This window comes from Oncorhynchus tshawytscha, linkage group LG22 (assembly GCF_018296145.1).
Source record: "Oncorhynchus tshawytscha isolate Ot180627B linkage group LG22, Otsh_v2.0, whole genome shotgun sequence".
NCBI lineage: Eukaryota > Metazoa > Chordata > Actinopteri > Salmoniformes > Salmonidae > Oncorhynchus > Oncorhynchus tshawytscha.
This window is the reverse complement of record NC_056450.1, coordinates 9,430,280-9,450,605: the sequence shown is the minus strand read 5'-3', so window position 1 is coordinate 9,450,605 and position 20,326 is coordinate 9,430,280. Positions and strand designations below refer to the sequence as shown.

General features: G+C 43.8%; 1 pseudogene; it reads left to right on the top strand.

Annotated features, from left to right (window-relative positions):
* Positions 1–20,326, top strand: part of LOC112221512 — a 144,127-nt pseudogene that overhangs the window by 13,284 nt on the left and 110,517 nt on the right.

The following is a 20,326-nucleotide window of genomic DNA, read 5'->3' as shown; positions in this document are numbered from 1 at the left end:
TACCAATATAACGTTGGTACATGACGTAATGATGCCACGTAAAATTTTGCGCTATACGTGCAACACAGCATTCCTAAACTAACCCACAATGTCTGCTGTGTGGATCGAGCAGTCAACAAGTCGAGTAGTAATTTGAAAGAGTAACAACATTTCAGTGAGACAACTCAAAGGCGAAATCCATTAAAGCCATATGATGAATTTCATTGCCCTTGACAATCAACTGTTCTCTGTCGTGGGTGATGTTGGCTTTCGCCGACTGGTCGAGCACCGGTACACACTACCAAGTGCACTATTTTTCAGATGTTGCCCTCCCGTTGTTATGCAGTAATAGTGTCACTGCTATTAGCTCTACAACATACATACTGTGGCGTGCCGTTTGGGTCTTTGTGTCAAAAAAGATACAGTAGCACTGTCAAAGCTGTACAAAAAAGTCTGCAAATACCGGCCACTAACAATGTGTTTACAATACCGAATTGGTAATAAAGCATAATTTGATTGACCTCAACTTCTGGGGTAGCTAGCTTTAGCTTGGTACCTAGCTAGCACCAATACAACCAACTTGAAAATAATGACCAGTAGAAACTGCAGTCATTTTCATTATTCTTAGCAATGATTTAGGAATCCTTGTGAGTAAGTATTAGATAGGTTGTTCGCAAATTGAAATTAAATTTCGGTCCATGAAAATAAATAGCTAGCCAGCTACTTAACCCTGTTGCCCAAAGCTAAAGTTATAAGCAGCCAGCTAGCTTCATCTGGCTAGTCCGGCTCGACCGGACCGGGTTATGTGTTGTGAAGCTCGCCGCAATAAAGATTAGGCACAATAGTGGAATTTGTGGTTTGCCTTAAAAATGAAAGTATGTCATTGACAGTGATGCAAATTAATACATAGTAGAATTTTGCCATACTTTTATTTTGAAGCCTAACCGCAAAGTCACTATTGTGGCTAGCTTCACATAGATGGGTCCGACCACCATTAATCAAATAAGAACTGTCTTATAAATTATTTTAGATGACACCTAGCTATTTCGTTAGCTAGCTAACTATAGCTACTGAAACAGATTGTCATTTTGCAATGTTTATGGGGAAGAACATTTTTTGCATCCATGAGCTAGCTAGCTTTTAAAAAATGACCAGCACTGTAGGTACGCGCGAGAACTTTACCAGCATCATAGCATACGTATCGATGAATTGTAGTGATAGTGTAATGTGTAATAACTACTTAATAATTTAACGTGTTCATACATTTTTTTATGTGATGTGCAGTCTTTCAGGTCCTGATTGGTCAAAAAGCTTATTTGACACGTTAAATAGTATATTTTTTGACACGCAAAGACCCAAACGGCGTTCCATAGAAATCCTGGTTGAGAATGAAACGACTGAAGAAATGAACAACGAAACAGCACAGCAAGTAAGTGAAAGAAATAGGTTTTGATTATGTTTTACTGGTAATGGTGACATACGTAAATGCTAACAAAATAACTTTTTGGTGTGTGTGACCATTTTTTAACTAGGCAAGTCCGTTAAGAACAAATGCTTATTTACAATGACGGCCTACCCAGGCCAAACCCGGACAGTGCTGGGCCAATTGTGCGTGGCCCTATGGGACTCCCAATTGCGGCCGGATGTGATACAGCCTGGATTCGAACCAGGGACTGTAGTGACGCCTCTTGCAGTGCCTTAGACCGATGCGTGTGTGTGTGTTAACTATTTAACTGTACCAGAATGCTTAAAAGGACTCTAAAATGTTAAATATCTGTTATCGGCATCAGTTTTTTGTCAAGGAAAATATTGGATATCCGTATAGGCCAAAAATGTCATAATATCGGTGCATCACTACTGATAACACATTTAGGTGACAACTAAACCAAAAATCAGACAGATTTTCCTTTGGAATTGGGTTGTGCTTTTAGATGGTTTGAAAGCATATAGTGATAACACATTGGGAATTCAACTTTTGGCTGTCTTTTTGAGTGGGTGAAAATGGGTTGCAATCTCATTGATCAACGTATCTACGAAATATGACCCGATTCGCCACGTTGAAATGACACTGCATTGCAGCTCATTAATGCATTATCTGTAAAGAGAGCTCTCTTCTCCACGATCAACAATCTACTACCTAACGACTCACTCCTCACTGCTTCAGCTGACTTCTGTGCTCAGTATCCGGGACCTCATTTATCTACCATGCGTACATGGAGCTTGTAGGATTTGCGTGTGCAACAGATCATTGGGATTTATCAAACTGTCACACGCAACATATACGCATGTTTTCATTGATAAATCCGAGACATACTGTATTTGTGCGCTCGTGAACGAGCGTTACAACCCCGCGGTTACAACCCCCAACTTTTTATGGTAACAGAAACCCCCTCATTTGTTCTGTAGAGGTTTGGGCAGAATGTTTTAATATTTTACAGTGCGCATTCTGCAAGATGAATTGTCTATTCAAACAATTTAAAAGTGAATGCGACGGCCCACACTTCCAAAAGACGAATTGTCGTTCAATATTTTGTTCATCATTACATGATTGTTTCTACTGCCTTGTTATAGGCTCTGAGATGAAAGTCTAGAATGTCGTGCTCCTATCGCACAGCAATACTGGAGCCTACCCATACTGTGAAATATTTTAAATAGGCTACTGGTTTATTTACTTTCGAGCATGCTTGGCTATTGAATGAGTAATGGATAAATGGTAGCAATCCTTTCTTCCCTCTCTGCCTTCTCCCCTGTTGCTGCTGCGTTCATCTCTGGTCTACTCACCAAAGCCTTAACCTCCTCACTTGATCCTATGCCCACCACCCTAGTCAAGACCTGTCTTGTGCTTTCTCCCCTCATGGTTGACATTGGCACATTTTGGTAAAAAAACAAAAAAACAAGGACTTGACCCAGCTAACCTCAACAACTACCAACCCATGTCCAACCTTACCTTTGTGGCTAAAGTCATTGCGCATGCTGTAGCTTCCCAACTCCAGCAGCACATGGACTTCTCATGACCTCTTTGAGCATCTTCAATCACGGCACAGAAACGGCTCTGGTCAAAGTGGTCAATGATATATTACTAGTAGCTGCCTGGCAATCTCATCCTCCTCATCCTACTGGACTTACCAGTTGCCTTTTGACACTGTTTGCCATTCCATCCTCAAAAGGATGGAGAGGCCTCTGGGTTTCACCGAAACAGCCCTGGCCCGGTTCAGGTCCTACCTGTCGGACAGCCCTGGCCCGGTTCAGGTCCTACCTGTCGGACAGCCCTGGCCCGGTTCAGGTCCTTCCTGTCGGACAGCCCTGGCCCGGTTCAGGTCCTACCTGTCGGACAGCCCTGGCCCGGTTCAGGTCCTACCTGTTGGACAGCCCCTGGCCAGGTTCAGGTCCTACCTGTCGGACAGCCCCTGGCCAGGTTCAGGTCCTACCTGTCGGACAGCCCCTGGCCAGGTTCAGGTCCTACCTGTCGGACAGCCCCTGGCCAGGTTCAGGTCCTACCTGTCGGACAGCCCCTGGCCAGGTTCAGGTCCTACCTGTCGGACAGCCCCTGGCCAGGTTCAGGTCCTACCTGTCGGACAGCCCCTGGCCCGGTTCAGGTCCTACCTGTCGGACAGCCCCTGGCCCGGGTCAGGTCCTACCTGTCGGACAGCCCCTGGCCCGGGTCAGGTCCTACCTGTCGGACAGCCCCTGGCCCGGGTCAGGTCCTACCTGTCGGACAGCCCCTGGCCCGGGTCAGGTCCTACCTGTCGGACAGCCCCTGGCCCGGTTCAGGCCCTACCTGTCGGACAGCCCCTGGCCCGGTTCAGGCCCTACCTGTCGGACAGCCCCTGGCCCGGTTCAGGCCCTACCTGTCGGACAGCCCCTGGCCCGGTTCAGGCCCTACCTGTCGGACAGCCCCTGGCCCGGTTCAGGTCCTACTTGTCGGACAGGCAGCAGTTTGTGACCCTGGGGCACTTCAAATCCACCCGTGCTCCTGTCCGCCAGCGGTCCCCCAAGGTTAGTCCTAGGGGATTCTCCTTTTTATTATCTACATCATTAACACGGTCAACAATTCCACTGTTACACTGATGACACACCTGTCCACTCCAGCTGTCTAAAAGAAATACAATCATGAAGGAGCTCCAGCTTTCTGAAGCTCAGAGACCATGTTGGTGGTCGCCAAGACCATGTTGGTGGTCGCCAAGACCATGTTGGTGGTCGCCAAGACCATGTTGGTGGTCGCCAAGACCATGTTGGTGGTCGCTCAGTTGGTGAAACCCTTCTACGTGCCTTCATTACCTCAAGCCTGAACTATTGCAATGCTCAGCTCCCTCAACAAACTTCAGCATATCCAAAACAGCTCTGAGACTCCTCAACCACACCAAGCCCCGGGAGTACATTACGCCACACTCCTACAACCCCACTGGCTTCCAATCAACTTCAAAATCCTTTTTCCTCACCTACAAATCCCTGTATGGCTTGGCTGACTTCTGTCTCTCTGTCATGCTACACATCTACCCCCACCCTCAGCCTTCCAGCCTCTGACTCTGCGAATCTGACCCCATCCAAACCTTCAAAAACAATCTTAAAACTCCCCTTTTCAGACTAGGATTCAGCCTATAGTTTGAAACCTTGGTCTAGCTCTCTTTTTCTTCTTCTTTTAATCTTCCAATCCCGAATCGTCTTCATTTTAACTGCCTTGACAATCTTGTTTTTTTGTTGTTGTGTGTATTATTGAGCTTGCAATTTTTGGGGTGTCGTTTTATTGTTGTCATGTTTATATTCGCAATTTTAGTCCTTACTCTGTAAGTGCCCTTGGGTATTTTTGAAAGGCGCAAATAATTATTTATCGTTCATTCTTGCCTATTATTGAGCCAGACACACACACACACACACACACACACACCGCTCGGCCTCCACAACTTTGATGTGTTTCTAATGAGTGTTTTGGACTAGCAGAGATCCGGTGAAATCATTAAACCTCATTAAACACTGAAATAAGTTGTCTTGTTTCGTCAAACATTTTCATACGACGTTTACTATATAGCGTAATTCCTCCCCCAGTCTTTGTTTTCTGTCTTGGTTTCAGAAGTAAAGAGTAAGCCATGCATTGAGTTTTATTTTATTTTATGGCTTTCGTAGAGCTGCAATGAATGAAGAGCTCAGTCAATTTGTGGTCCAGCGTTGATTCATTTTGTGGCCCATGTTCTGTTTTTTTTTTTACCAGCTGAATCTGTGGAAGGCAGTGTAGTGAGGTGTAGCCTGCTGCACATTCACCGTCAGAGAGCAGAGGCTGCTGGAAAGAGTGAGTTGACAGCAACTCGTAATCGCTATAGGCTCCTCTCTATGTCCCCCCCCCCCTCCCCCTCTGTGACAGCGTGCAGCAGCTCATCATGTTACGTCAGAGTTCAGCCCCAGACCCCTTTGTTGTGCTTATGGTACAAAAAGGGAGGGGAGCCAGCTAGGGTACGAGATGACTGCCTGGCCCTCACAGTTCAGCTGTTGTATGCATGTTTAACCACTTAGAAAATGACTTGGGGATTAGAATGGGCTTCAATGACCCATGGATATTGTGTGAGAACAGTAAGCTGGTTAATGCTTAAAGTAAGCTGCAGTCAAACTGCATGGCCAGTTGCTCCTTTAGCACAAAGCTAAATGGCTGTTCCTGTTGGATGGGCACTGCACAGAGCCTCCATTGAATAAGTTGGGACCAAGGTTGGTGTGTGTGTGTGTAATAATAATTTGGCGGGTGCTTATATTTGTCCTATTTCACACGTGTACAAGTGGGTATTAATACACTTGTGAATTTGGATTTTTAAATTTTTTTTTTTGCATAGCCCAACTCTCCTCGGAGGTTGGGGTCACAGCCATTATCAATGGCAAACCTGGAGCAATTACGGTTAAGTGCCTTGTTCACAGGCACATTGGCAGACTTTTCACCTTGTCGGCACCAGGATTCAAACTATTGACCTTTCAAACTAGCTAATCCCTATGCTCTAACCACTAGGTTACCTGTGTGCCTGAGCTTCTCAATTAAAATGCCTACCTTTTTATTTGATTTTTTACCTTTATTTAACTAGGCAAGTCAGTTAAGAACAAATTCTTATTTTCAATGACAGCCTAGGAACAGTGGGATAACTGCCTGTTCAGAACAACAGATTTTGTACCTTGTCAGATCGGGGGTTTGAACTTGCAACCTTCCGGTTACTAGTCCAACGCTCTAACCACTAGGCTACCCTGCCGCCCCATACCTGGCAGAATGATATCAGGATTATTTGCATAAATTCAGTGGCCATTTGTTTTGTAAACCCTGCAATCACATGAGTGCTACAGTTACAGTTACAGCTGGTGCGCACTTCAATTAAAGGGTATCTACACCCCAAAATCTATTTCTTTTAGATTATTCCTAGACCTCAAAAGTGGTCTCCTAGTGTGTTTTAGGCATTGTTGTGGACTTGGAACAACCATTTTATTAATTTATTTCTGTTAAAAAAGTGTGATTTTTATGAGAGAAACCCTGAACCAATTGGGGAAAAACGGAAACCCCGAAAAACAAAATGGAAATGGAGAAAAAACTAAACGTAATCAGTTTAAAAATACAACAGATTTTATAGGGCCCTACCATTGTTCCCTTCCACTCTACATTGTTGCTCCATACCTGTGTTGTAACACTGCAGCTTTTACACGAACACAGCGATAGTGTTACTACACAGGTATAACAGCAGCTTTATATAAACTGTTAAAGTAACTGTCCCGTGAGAATCTCACTTTATAAAAGATCATATTCTCATACCCAAATAATGTTGACTCGTCCTATAATCATATGTGGGCCAAAGCATAAATTGGAGAAAAAACACTTCAAAAACCCCACCTCAAACTTGATTTTCAAACGGGCCGTTTCAGAAATGTTTGCCATTTCCTCAGAGGATGATGTCATGATGTCAGCTGGCCAATCAGCAGTCTACCAGTCCACCATTCCAATACAAATAAGCTGCTTTTAACATACTTAATTACATTTTTGGGGGGAAGGATAACAATTTATTTAACTAATATTGTAAATAAATTATAGGTTCAGATTTCATAGAAATCTGGAAACAAACTAGACAGTTTAACAAATATTTTATTTGGCACACATCTATCTATAACATCCCATTGTTTAACTAACTACCTCCTTAAATCTCTTGCGCACATTTTTTTGGTGCCAAGTCCCACTGTATATTTAATGAACCACAGAAACTCCAGGAATAACAACTAGCTTCTCTGTCCTCTTTCTCTCCATTCTTTCTTATGGTCCTAGTTTGGTTTTAATTGTTACTTTCAAAGCGAGGGATTCTTGCTTTGAAATATTGCTGTTAAACTGAGCAACAGAGAAATGATTTCAAATTGACCTCCAGGGTGTCATTACATACTAGTGGTTGGTTTGCTTTTTCGGTTTTTGGAACTGTGTTGAACTCTGTGGAAGTTCCAAATTCCATATAACAGAAAGCGAGGTGGGTTGGAGAGAATTAATATGTGATGGGAAACAGCCCTGGTTTAACTCTCTTTCCCGCAGAGCCCTCCACCTCTCTGTCACCCCTAATATATATTAATATATATTAGGGGTGACACACACACTACTGTTCACTTAGAAATGGCCTTGTTTTTGAAAGAAAAACACTTTTTCTCCCAATTTTTAAAATAACATCAAATTGATCAGAAATACAGTGTAGACATTGTTAACCTTGTAAATGACTATTGTAGCTGGAAACTGATGATTTTTAATGGAATATCTGCATAGGCATGGGGAGGCCCATTATCAGCAACCATCACTTCTGTGTTCCAATGGCACATTGTTAGCTAATCCAAATTAATCATTTAAAAAAAAAAGGCTTTTGCAATTGTGTTAGCGCAGCTAAAAACTGTTCTGATGTTTAAAGAAGCAATAAAACTGTCCTTCAGACTAGTTGAGGACCTGGAGCATCAGCATTTGTGGGATCGATTACAGGCTCAGTGGCCAGAAACAAAGACCTTTCTTCTGAAACTCGTCAGTCTATTCTTGTTCTGGCTCTAAACAGGGTTATCTTCTGTGTACCACCCCTACCTTGTCACAACACAACTGTTAAGATGGCACACCTGTTAATTGAAATGCATTCTAGGCGTCTACCTCAAAGCTGGTTGAGAGAATGCCAAGAGTGTGCAAAGCTGTCATCAAGCCAAAGGGTGGCTATTTGAAGAATCTAAAATGTATTTTGGTTGAACACTTTTCTTAGTTACTACATTATTCCATGTGTTATTTCATAGTTTTGATGTTTTCACAATTATTCTACAATGTAGAAAATAGTCAAAATAAAGAAAAACCCTTAAATGAGTAGGTGTGTCCAAACTTTTGACTGTGTGTGTGTGTGTGTGTGTGTATGACTCATACATTTTATTCCATTCATTTCAGATTCCCATTTGGGCTCTTACCTTTTTAACAGCATGTAATATAATCCAATCACTATCGCCAGGCCCGGGGAAACGACCCACTGGGGAATGGGAAGGATAAAAGGCTGCCGTTCCACTTTGGTTAGTTCAGTGCTAGAACATGTGGAAGTGTTTTTACCATTTTGAGTGTACTCAGTTAGTAAACCTTTTGAGCTGTCTGTTGTGTTCTGTACAGTTAGGGACAGTGCTCGACTTGGACTGAAATAGGTTCCGGTAGTCACTTTGGGTGCCGGTACTGTTTTATATTTAGTTGCAGGAGCTCCACAATACTTTTCAGCTAATATTCTATAAGAGGAACAGGAGCACCTCGGGAGCTCAAGCAGTAGAACATTTGAGGTGCCGGTACTCGGCTCCGGTGAGCTCCTGCCCAAGTCGAGCACTGATTTGGGGGACAATTGCGAGTGTTCTTTGGCATCAAGGCACACTCTTCTGAGTTGTGAACCAGGACAAGCTTGAAACCGTAGCTGCTGCCTTAGAGAGATTTTACCAGCAGGATTATGGGTGTCATACAGATACTGCACCCTGGAAGTTCTAAACCCCCTCCACTGATGATAAACTTGTCAGCCTCTTAGCAAAACCCTAACTACCTTCATTCTTCCAAATTTCAACGCACGCCCCTTAGGTCTCTTCCAAGAAAGACTCCATGCTCCTCTTCTTCAAAAGCATGTGTCTCTTCTCTGAGATTTGGGGGGCTGGAAACCCTGAAATCAATTAAAAGGTGCTGGAATGTGCTATGAGGGTCTGGTTTTGATTTGTTGGGATGGAGGGATGGGCGTATTGAGGGAGACATGGCCAGGGATGGCAGTATGAGGGAGGGAGTTAAAGTGGGCCCGTAATTTGGTGTCCCCCAGCTGGGCTTGGTGTCTGGAGGCCTCCGTCATATGCCTGCCTGCTCTGCTCTATTAAATAGAGCACTATTAAATATTGGTGACACGGAACAACTCCCACTCTACTGTCCCATACTCTGCTGTGGTCTCTTTCTGGCATTTTATGCTGTCTCCAGATTGTTTATTTTCTGTCGCTCTGGCACTCTCTCTCTCGTTCTCTACCTCTTCTTTATCACCACACACACACACACACACACACACACACACACTGTGATCTGAGCAACGACGCTGACTAGTTTCGTCTCACCCTGCCCTCTGCCACCTCATTGACATTCACCAGCAGAGTGTGACGAGAATAACTTTTATCTGTGCTGAATTGGTAATTGCCTCAAATGTGCCTTATGCATATAAATGTATGTAAAATAAATACAGCACTGACAAATCACGACATCAATGAATTGTTAGGCCTCGTTAACATCCTACTCATAAGGCATTTGAGAGTGCTTGCTGATCTAGGATCAGTTTAACATTTTAGATCATAATATATATAGTTATATGGACATTGGGAACCTGATCCTAGATCACCACTCCTACTCTGAGATGCTTGAATGTGTGAGTGAATACAGGGCATGGTACTTCCTCCAGACTGGCTAGTAACACGGATACAGACATACAGTAGCTTCCTGTGACCTCCTCAGACAGATGTGTGAAAAGGCTTTCACCTCTCAGGTATTTCTTGAGCAAATATTATGACAAATCTTACAAAGTGGGCCAGACTGACTGAGCGCATTCCTCAGCTTCTAATGGGTATTGAGAGAGGAACTCTGCCTTTATATTTAATGCTGATTTACAATAGAACTCTCTCTCTCTCTCGTCTCTGTGTACAAAGCCTCCATATACAGTAGGCCTGTAGAGATATTGTTATTTTTGTCTGATAACCAACATTGACTTATGGAAGGAATAAGGGTTTATAAGTAGTTTTTACTATTAGTTATAGGTTTATTTTGTAGTTCATAAATCAGTAGTAAAGAAGAATCGCGAGTGCAGCAACATCCGCTATGTTTATTAGAGCGTTCACCTGAAATACAATTTTATTGGTCACGTACGCATATGTTGCAGATGTTATTGCGGATGTAGCGAAATGCTTGTGTTCCTAGCTCCAACAGTGCAGTATCTAACAATACACACATCTCAAAGTAAAAGAATGGAATTAAGAAATCTATCATTATTAAGATGAGCAATGTCAGAGTGGCATTGACTAAAATACAGTAGAATAAAATACAGTAATATTCACTACAGTCAAAGTTTGGGGTCACTTTGAAATGTCCTTGTTTTTGAAAGAAGATCACCTTTTTTGTTTGTTTTAAAATAACATCAATTTGATCAGAAATACAGTATAGACATTGTTCATGTTGTAAATGACTATTGTAGCCAGAAATACCTTATTTTAGGTGTTTTCATCCGTTTCAGTTTAGTCTCCTAATATGACCTTGTTACATGTTAATAATAACAACCCCAATCACTGACTCATTCTTAGTGCGACAATATCCCTTATGATCCTCTTGGTGGTGGTGTCCTGGATGGCAGGCAGTCTACCTGCTCCCTGTAGGCTGTCCCGTCATTGTTGGTAATCAGGCCTACTACTGTCGTGTCATCAAGTTTGCTGATGACGGCGTTGGAACTGTGTGAGGCCACTCAGTCGTGGGTGTACAGGAGGGGACCGAGAACGCACCCTTGTGGGATCCTAGTGATGAGAATCAGTGTCGAAGCTCGGCAACATTACCTCTGTCACCTCAGGGCGGCTCGTCTGAAAGTCTAGGACCCAGTTCCGTAGGGAAGAGTTCAGTCCCAGGGCCGTGAGCTTAGAGGGCGCTATAGTATTGAAGTCCGAGCTGTAGTCGATGAACAGCATCCTCACACATGCATTCATTTTTGTCCAGGTGGGTGAGGGCAGTGTCCAATGCAATGGCGATTGCGTCGTCCTTGGATTTGTCAGGGCGGTGGGTGAGTTGGGAGGAGGTGATGTGGTCTGACTAGCTTCTCGAAGCACTTCATGATGACGGAAGTGAGTGCTATGGGTCGTTAGTCATTCAGTTCAGTTACCTTCTATTTTTTGGGTACAGGGATGATATTGGGCATATGGAAGCAGGTGGGGATAGCGGCCTGAGCTAGAGAGAGCTTGAAAATGTCAGAACACACAACAGCCAACTGGTCTGCACATGCTCTGAGGGCGCGGCTTAGGTATGTCGTCCGGGCCGGCAGCCTTGCGAGGTTTAACACATTTGAATGACTTACACAATTCTGTTGTGGCTGTTTTCCTTTTGGTTGAAATGCTGTGAGGTGAGAAATGATTAATTGATGGATGTTCCCAGAGGTCTAGTCATAACAGCACCAATGGTAATGTAATCCAAGTCACCTTTCAGAGGTGGCAGGAAAAGGAAGTCCATTTAACTGGCAATGCCAGCTCTAGCTTCCGCTGGCATCATGGCCTTTTAAATACCCCTGTTTACTGTTTGGTCCAGCCAGTCCCAGGAGGGCAAATCAAGGCCATTCATTTATTTCTTTCATTCGTTCATTCGCCCCCCCCTTCTGGAGCTCAAACATATTCAAATGATTACTATCATATCCCAGGTTGATGTTGCACTGTCTGCAGCATTTTGGCCTTGCCTTTGGGGGAAACACAAGGTCGTTAATAAGGAATTAACAATCCCCATCTCTGTCTGAGATATTTCAGTACTGTGCTTTGAAAGGGGACGACTGAGGGGAAAAGCTAGCCAGCAACCTCCAATTACCCCTGGAGGTTCTCCCGTGTGTGTGTGTGTGTGTGTGTGTGCGTCTGTGTGTGTGTACACACTGGTATGGTGGAGCGTTGATAAAATTAGAATCCGCAATGTTTTATTTCCAGTTTTTATGCCCAGTCATGGAGAACAAGTGGTTGAGCTGCTCCAGGCTCGCTGCTCCGGAGAGGCGGGGGAATGAGAGGGAAATGCCCGTACATAGAATCCTACTCTATGCTTTAATACTTCCTCTGATCCCTTCTCCTACCTGAATCTATGCTCCAGGTTCGGCTTAGAAAGGCCAGGGGACGAGGAGGAGAATATCCACACACAGCAGCCTGATTTTGGGCTCAGTACCACTCCTCTCCCGGCCTCATTGCTGGACCTGCCCTTTTGTCTGGCTATGTTCAGCTGTTGCGACTGTCTCATGGACGGGTAGTATCAATGGAAGGGTAGTACTGTTTATCAGTGCAATGGGAGCTAATGTATTTACAGCATGGCAGAATTGACAAATACAGGAAATGGTCATAAATGACCAATAAAGAGGAAGCTGTAACTACTAATAGCCCTCGGGCCATGGTTCGCCTCTTGTTCCATCTCAGTGGGCCCTCTTTGGGACTAGGTGTCATCGAAGTTCCTTCAGTCATCGGCTTCTGTCTGTTCTTAATTTTATTATTATTATTATTTTTGACTGTGTTTTCTCTCTCCCTCCGTCTTTAGTTTTGCCCCTCCCCTGTGCGGTTGCTAGGGCCTTGTGAAGCTTGTGCACTCGCAGAGTCGTTCTCTCCTATCCATTCATGGTTGTGTTCACATATTACATTCCTGTCACATTGGGAAATGCCTTCATTTGGAAAAACGTCTGTCCTCTCACGTCCTTGAGTGTAAATAGAGAGGCCTGGAAAGAGAGCGGCAACGTGGCTCTGAATGTTAAGTTCCGTCACTCATTTCAAACATCACGGTGCTGTTAGTGTATTAAAGACGGCTGTCATTTGATCTGCAGTATACCCTTCAGCTTCTAATTGTATTTACAATAACCTGACACTCATGAGGCACCGCGTTCGAGTCCACACATACACACTCACTCACTCCCAGGGCTCTCTCGCCTAAATCCCTTAGCATGACAGTTTAGAGAGAACATGACCACAATGATACACTGCCCCCATACTCTCTTGTGATTGCAGTCACATCACTTTCCCCTTGTGTTCTGCTCCCTTCCCCCAAACACCGCTCTGCCTGCTAAATGATGTGCTGAGGGAGGGAGAGAGGGAACGAAAGATGGAGAAAGAGGGAGGGAGGGCGGGAGGGAGGGAGGGAGAGCGAGCGAGAGGGGCCAGTTCCTGCAGAGAATCACAATGAGATGGTCTGCTATGTCCTGCGATTCTCTCTCACTCTCTCTCTCTCTCTGTGTGTGTGTGGGACTCTGCTCTGTTTCCACAACACTGCTGCATCGGTCTCTCTAAAACAAGTACAGTAACAATGAGGTCCCCAGCTGAGGTAGACACACGACCAATACAGTACTCTTCTCTCCTCCTGAATCCTGATTAGAGTTGGGAACCACTGTAACTGTCTGGGAGGGTTGGTTTATTTTGTCGAGTTAGTTTTGTGCTTGGTTATAATCCTACAGCAATGATTCATTTTCATCTAGTCAACACATCGTGATCGTACTCTGCTGACTCACGAGAAGAGTCTTTGCCAACAGTATTCAACTCTGCCTCCCAACAGCACCACCTCCTCCTCCGCCGCCTCCTCTACCTCCTCCTCTATCTGAATACCAATGTACTGACTGAAAGGCAGGAACCAGATACAATGAGGCAATGCTGCCAGTCGGCCAAACTAGCATATTTGTCATGTAGGACCTGGCTGTCAGCAACAAACCAGGCTGTTCCCCTCATGATCTGTGATGGAATTTTCCAGACTAAAAGGCCTTAGTCCAGGCCCAGGGTGACACACACACCCTGTTGCTGGGTGACCATGCATGGGTCAACACAAGGTCAATAACCCTGCTCTGTATCCAATCCACCACAGGGAGTGGAGCACCTCATTCAGAAAACAGTTTTGCCCACACTCTTCTACAAACTCACTCACTCCCGACACTGGTGCCTTTAAGTTGGTTAGCAGTTTGTTTATTTCCTCTCCCCAGACAGCCCGTTTTCCCTCTGCTTTTGATTAACCTCTGAGGGGGTTTTCAACGTAACCGACCGACCAGAAGCATTTTCATTTCTACCACAGTCTTCACGGTCATCACTGAGCAGTCAGTCATTTTCTCTGACCTCTGAGAAAAATCCCGGTGTGGTATTTCTGAGCAGTACGTGTCAGCAGAGATTGTTGAGGTTGGTTTACCACATGGTAGCACCACAGAGTGGCTCTGACGGCCCAATGGCCCTCTAGCTCTGTCTGGCACTGCCCCTCTGCTGACATGGTTAAACTGAAACTCACACCTGGGTTCAAATAGTATTTGCCATCTCTCAAATACTCTTGCTGCCCTGGATTGAGCTTGCCTGGCACTATTAAACCAATGGCATAGTCCCAAAATGTGCAACCCCGCCCAGCGGACACTCCAGGCAAGGCTCCACCAAACGCTGAAAGTATTTGAAATAAAACAAATAGTACTTGAGACCAGGTCTGGTCTGGTAAGACTCAGCCACACTCTGGGAAACCTTGTGAAGCGGCACTTTAATGAGGCCAGTTTATGCGAGTCTATATGCTAACGCTGTAACAACCTGCCCACAAAAAAAAAACACACCAAAAGCAACAACAGTCCTGATCCAATGAATGTCTTCACTAGTGGTTCTCCAGCCTACTTTCTGTTCAGTTGAAAATAAAACATTCATACTTTAAAAAAAAAACATAAATACAGGCACAATAATGCAGTATAGGGGAAAATTGTAGAATTACATATGTCGTTGTATTACAGGATCTCTGGGGGGGGGGGGACAATTCTCAAAAAATAACCAAGGACTCTGTGATAAATGTTGGTAATAACACCTTGTCTGTGTTGTGTATGTTCCAGCTCCGAAGACCTGCAGTCCTAAGCAGTTTGTGTGTAAGGACCAGGTGACATGCATCTCTAAAGGATGGCGCTGCGATGGAGAGAAGGACTGTCCGGACGGATCAGACGAAGCGCCTGATATCTGTAAGTACAGTTAGCCTGCATGTTACGTGATATCTGATGCATGTACGTACAGTTCTAGTATAGCCCTCTACAGCAGGGTTTCTTCAACTTTTTCAGCCTTAGGACCCAAATGAGAAATCCTGTGTGTTCCCAAGCTTAGGAAAACATGCAGCTATACGTAAATATCGGTACATTTCATTGCCCTTATTCAATAAAGACAAAAACAAATAACAAAGAAATACCCATAAATATATTTTAATGTTTATTTTTCCCTGTTAAAAACACTCTTACACACCTGTCTAGGTTGGAACTTTTGCTGTTAAAATACATATATATATTTTTTATTCTGAACTGGAATAAACTGATTGATCATCACACAGATGTAGACCAGAACACACACGAACACACACACACACACACACACACACACACACACACACACACACACACACACACACACACACACACACACACACACACACACACACACACACACACACACACACACACACACAGTCCTAATGGTGTGTGTTGCTGGTTGAAGTTTTCAACCAGCATGTCTATTCTGGGCTCAGTTTTTGACAGTCCAACACTGATGTCATACTCAGCATTGACACTGTTTCTGTACTTGAGAACCCTGACTCGCATAGGTAGGAGGTGCCAAACTGGATCAGAACATCTTGCTGCTTTCTCAGTCAGGCAGGAGACCACTTCCTGCTGCAGATGAGCAACAAGGAACTGTGTGAGTGTTTGTCCCAAAAAACATCTAGCTTCAATCAGTTTATTCCAGTTCAGAATAAAAATGATTACTTGTAACAGCAACAGTTCCAACCTAGACTTGTTTTCAACAATCATTTCTACAGTAAAATGTACAGTAGGCCTGATCATTGTTCATCTTCCTCTGTACCTTGTCTTAGGGTTGCACTATCAGGAGCTAGTTAGCTTACTTTGGCTAACGTTAGCTATTATCTGTGTAACGTTAAAAGGCCAGGGGATTGTTTGAAAGAGAAACTCGCATCTACTACTATGAGAGGGAGTACTCCCTTATTTCTGCTTATCATCTCTTGTTATAAAATGACGACAATGCCTTGTTAGTTGACTGACTTTTCCGATTTCGAAGCAAGCACTGTTTCCTGGAGCATTCTACCCTGTTCTGAAATGACTCCCTGGGTTTACTGTCATGTCCAGTAGTGCCTGGATGTTTGGTCAGGACGTGTCATTTTATAAACTTTGTTCGTTTCGAGAGACCTCATTACTAAGCACTTCCCCGCACAAAACGCAAAGTTTGTATGAAAGAGACAAAATTTGTCGCTGTATTTGCGTTTCAAGACGACTGAGCTCAGTCAGAACTTGTGACTGGCATGCGTCCATTTCATGACAGCGTTGAGGAATAGCCAGTCGGTGGCTTGAACCACAGCGCTGCAGCGTGTGGGTCGCGGTGTGATCTTCCAAGAAAACTGCAGAGAAAATACCCCCCCAAGTCACTTATGTTTAACAACTTCTTGAAAGGTGGCCCTAAAGCTTCTGTAGGGCCACCTCATGGTGGCCATTTCTTTGCGCTCACGTCACCATTTTAATTAGTGCAGTAAAGAGATGAAGCCTTGTTCAGACAGTGTAACATTGGGTCAGGTTCTGCCCTCTCCGTCTGTCTGAAGGACACCAGTGTAGAGACTGCCCTGTCCGACTGCCCAGTCTGGCCCGGCCCGGTTGGGCAGTTATAGTCTAGTGAGTTAATGGCTCTCTCTAACGACGTCCGGTTGTTTAGTCTGGCTATTCAGAGGGATGTCTGCTCGTGTCTAGACTCGGCCTCATCTCATCTGTGTGGTCTCTCTGAGAGGGGCCTCAGGCAAGACCGTCACAGATGACAGCCACCCTCTCCGTCTCTGCACCCAGACACTCACTATGTAATGGGTGTGAGTGTATATGGTATGGAGGAGATTATAATGGTGACTAATTGCGATGCGTCTCTCGTCATGGGGCGACGACTCATCAGACGAGTTGGGGCTCTGTAAAATCTGTTACATTTTTTACCTGATTACGTTTAGTTTTTCCCCAAATTCTGTTTTCAGTTTTTTTCCAATATTCCACTTTTCCCCCCATTTTTTATTTATTTTTTAAAATGTTTTATTGCTTACAAGGAAATTGGATGTTCTAAGTCCACAACAATACTCAAACCACATCAGGTGACCACTTTTGATTTTTGGGTGCATTTACCCTTTGAAGGTGGAATATGCCGAAATCGCGCCGCCATTTCCTGGTTGCAAAAATTTGAATTGTTTGCATCACTACCCTGGACGGTTCTGACTATATATATGTGAACAACTATAAATACCTAGGTGTCTGGTTAGACTGTAAACTCTCCTTCCAGACTCATATTAAACATCTCCAACCCAAAATTAAATCTAGAATCGGCTTCCTATTTTGCAACAAAGCCTCCTTCACTCACGCCGCCAAACATACCCTCGTAAAACTGACCATCCTACCGATCCTCAACTTCGGCGATGTCATTTACAAAATAGCCTCTAACACACTACTCAACATATTGGATGCGGTCTATCACAGTGCCATCTGTTTTGTCACCAAAGCCTGTTATACCACCCACCACTGCGACCTGTATGCTCTAGTCGGCTGGCCCTTGCTACATATTCATTGCCAGACCCACTGTCTCCAGGTAATATATAAGTCTATGCTAGGTAAAGCTCCGCCTTATCTCAGCTCACTGGTCACGATGACAACACCCACCCGTAGCGCGCGGTCCAGCAAGTATATCTCACTGGTCGTCCTCAAAGCCAACACCTCCTTTGGCCGCCTTTCCTTCCAGTTCTCTGCTGCCAATGACTGGAACGAATTTCAAAAGTCGCTGAAGCTGGAGACCTATATGTCCCTCACTAACTTTAAACATCAGCTATCTGAGCAGCTAACTGATCGCTGCAGCTGTACATAGCCCATCTGTAAATGGCCCACCCAATCTACCTACCTCATCCCCAAATTGTTTTTATTTACTTTTCTGCTAATTTGCACACCAGTATTTCTACTTGCACATCATCATCTGTTCATCTATCACTCCAATGTTAACTTGCTAAACTGTAATTACTTCGCTACTATGGCCTATGTAAATAAAGGTGAAATGATCTTTTTTTAAACACAAACACACAGACAGGAGTATTCCTGTGCCGTTTTAGAACGTTACAGGAAAATATGAATTCGTGATGCATTTTTTGTTCATGTCTTATTATTAACTTGGGCAAGTAATGCATTTTCAAATAAGTAGAAAATATTTAGTTGATTTGTTACGAAGTTCAATAAATGTTTGAATGTTGTTGAATTCGCTTTTAATGTCTGGATTCTGTGATTCTGTCCGCGTTCTCCCTGCAATGCAGATTTTATTGGGCCCTACAAGTGGCTGACACCCAGAATGATGTCGTTTGTTATTGCTGGAGAAAAACACTTAAGTATTCACAGATGGACCTTTTGGATCCCAAATGTATGAAATGCAGAAATAGTGCAATAAATATTTCCTGTTGCCTTAATAGATACATGAAACATTCATGTTGGTGTTCAACTTGAGAAAGGGAACTTTTATGTTGCTGCATATCATTGTTTCTGAGCTTGAATGTGTCTCCCATCCATGGATGGGTCAACAAGTTCTCTGGCAAATTCTCTTGTAGCCTATCCTAGCCTGGTTCCAGATGTGTTTGTGCTGTCTTGCCAACTCCTGTGGTCATTGGCGTGACAATGGCCAGTAAAAGTTGGCGAGACCGTACAAGCTAATCTGGATACAAGCTGTATCCTATATCCCTCTCTAGATCGCCAATATCTGGCAGTTCAATGAGTACATGGGACACCCAGACCAACTTTAACATTTTTATTTTTTTTGTACATATGTTGGTTGCCTCAGTCTGAGTTCAAATGTGTTGTCTGGAGATTAACTAGAAAGTCACAGTTCAATAGTGCAAAATACTCTCTCCAGGACCAATGGAATACTCCTAAAATAATATGGAATAGTTCCATCTAGTGTTTGAAGTGAAGTGTTTGAAAGGAAACACATACTAGTTGAACCCAGGTCTGATTTCACCCCCTAAATGGAAAAGGGTGTAAAAGAAAAGCAGCCGGTTTCTCCATTCCTCCAGAGCTAACAGGGTCTTTAATAACGTGTAGCCTGACTGACACTCCTCCTAACTCCCGGTTCTCCTCTAGTCTAAACATACACACACACACACACACACTACCAACTCCCTGTCCTTCTTGTCTTGCCTAGACAGTCTAGTCTCCAACCCCCTTCACTCTCCTCTCTGTCGTCCTTCATGCCAAACTAACACTCTGACTCCTCTTTAATGGACGAGTCCACTCGAGAAAGGTCAGCTTGCACATGAAGCTAATGTCACCTCTGACTTTCACTGAGTTATTGGGAAAAAACGTTGAATTAAATCCTATGCCAAAAAACCCTACAATGGCTGGTTTCTCAAGGCACAGTAAATCTGTTTTGATGTAGAGCTTCCGACGGTGACACGTTATTTGGATAGTCCATCTGTAGATCAGTAACGTTTCAACTATATACTTAAAAAATATATATATATTTCACCTTTTATTTAACCAGGTAGGCCAGTTGAGAACAAGTTCTCATTTACAACTGTGACCAGGCCAAGATAAAGCAAAGCAGTGTGACACAAACAACACAGAGTTACACATGGAATAAACAAACGTACAGTCAATAACACAATAGAAAAATCTATGTACAGTGTGTGCAAATGTAGAAAGATTACGGAGGTAAGGCAATAAATAGGCCAATAGTGGTGAAATAATTACAATTTTAGCATTAACACTGGAGTGATAGATGTGCAGATGATGATGTGCAAGTAGAGATACTGGGGTGCAAAAGAGCAACAAACAAAAAAACAATATGGGGATGAGGTAGTTGGGTGGGCTATTTACAGATGTGCAGTGATCGATAAGCTACTCTGACAGCTGACGCCACTAACGCCACCCAGGAAATGAACCTTAACGCTTCTACGTTTATTTTAAACCCTGAACGTAACCGTACCTTTAGGAAACGGGTGCTTATCGACAGCTAGTTTGTTGACGATCCATCTGTAGATGCTCTACGGATGGTCGTACTATCAGGACTATCCAAATAAAGTGTGACCCATCCGAGACGTATCACGTTGATTGTCATTTCAAACGCCAGAGCC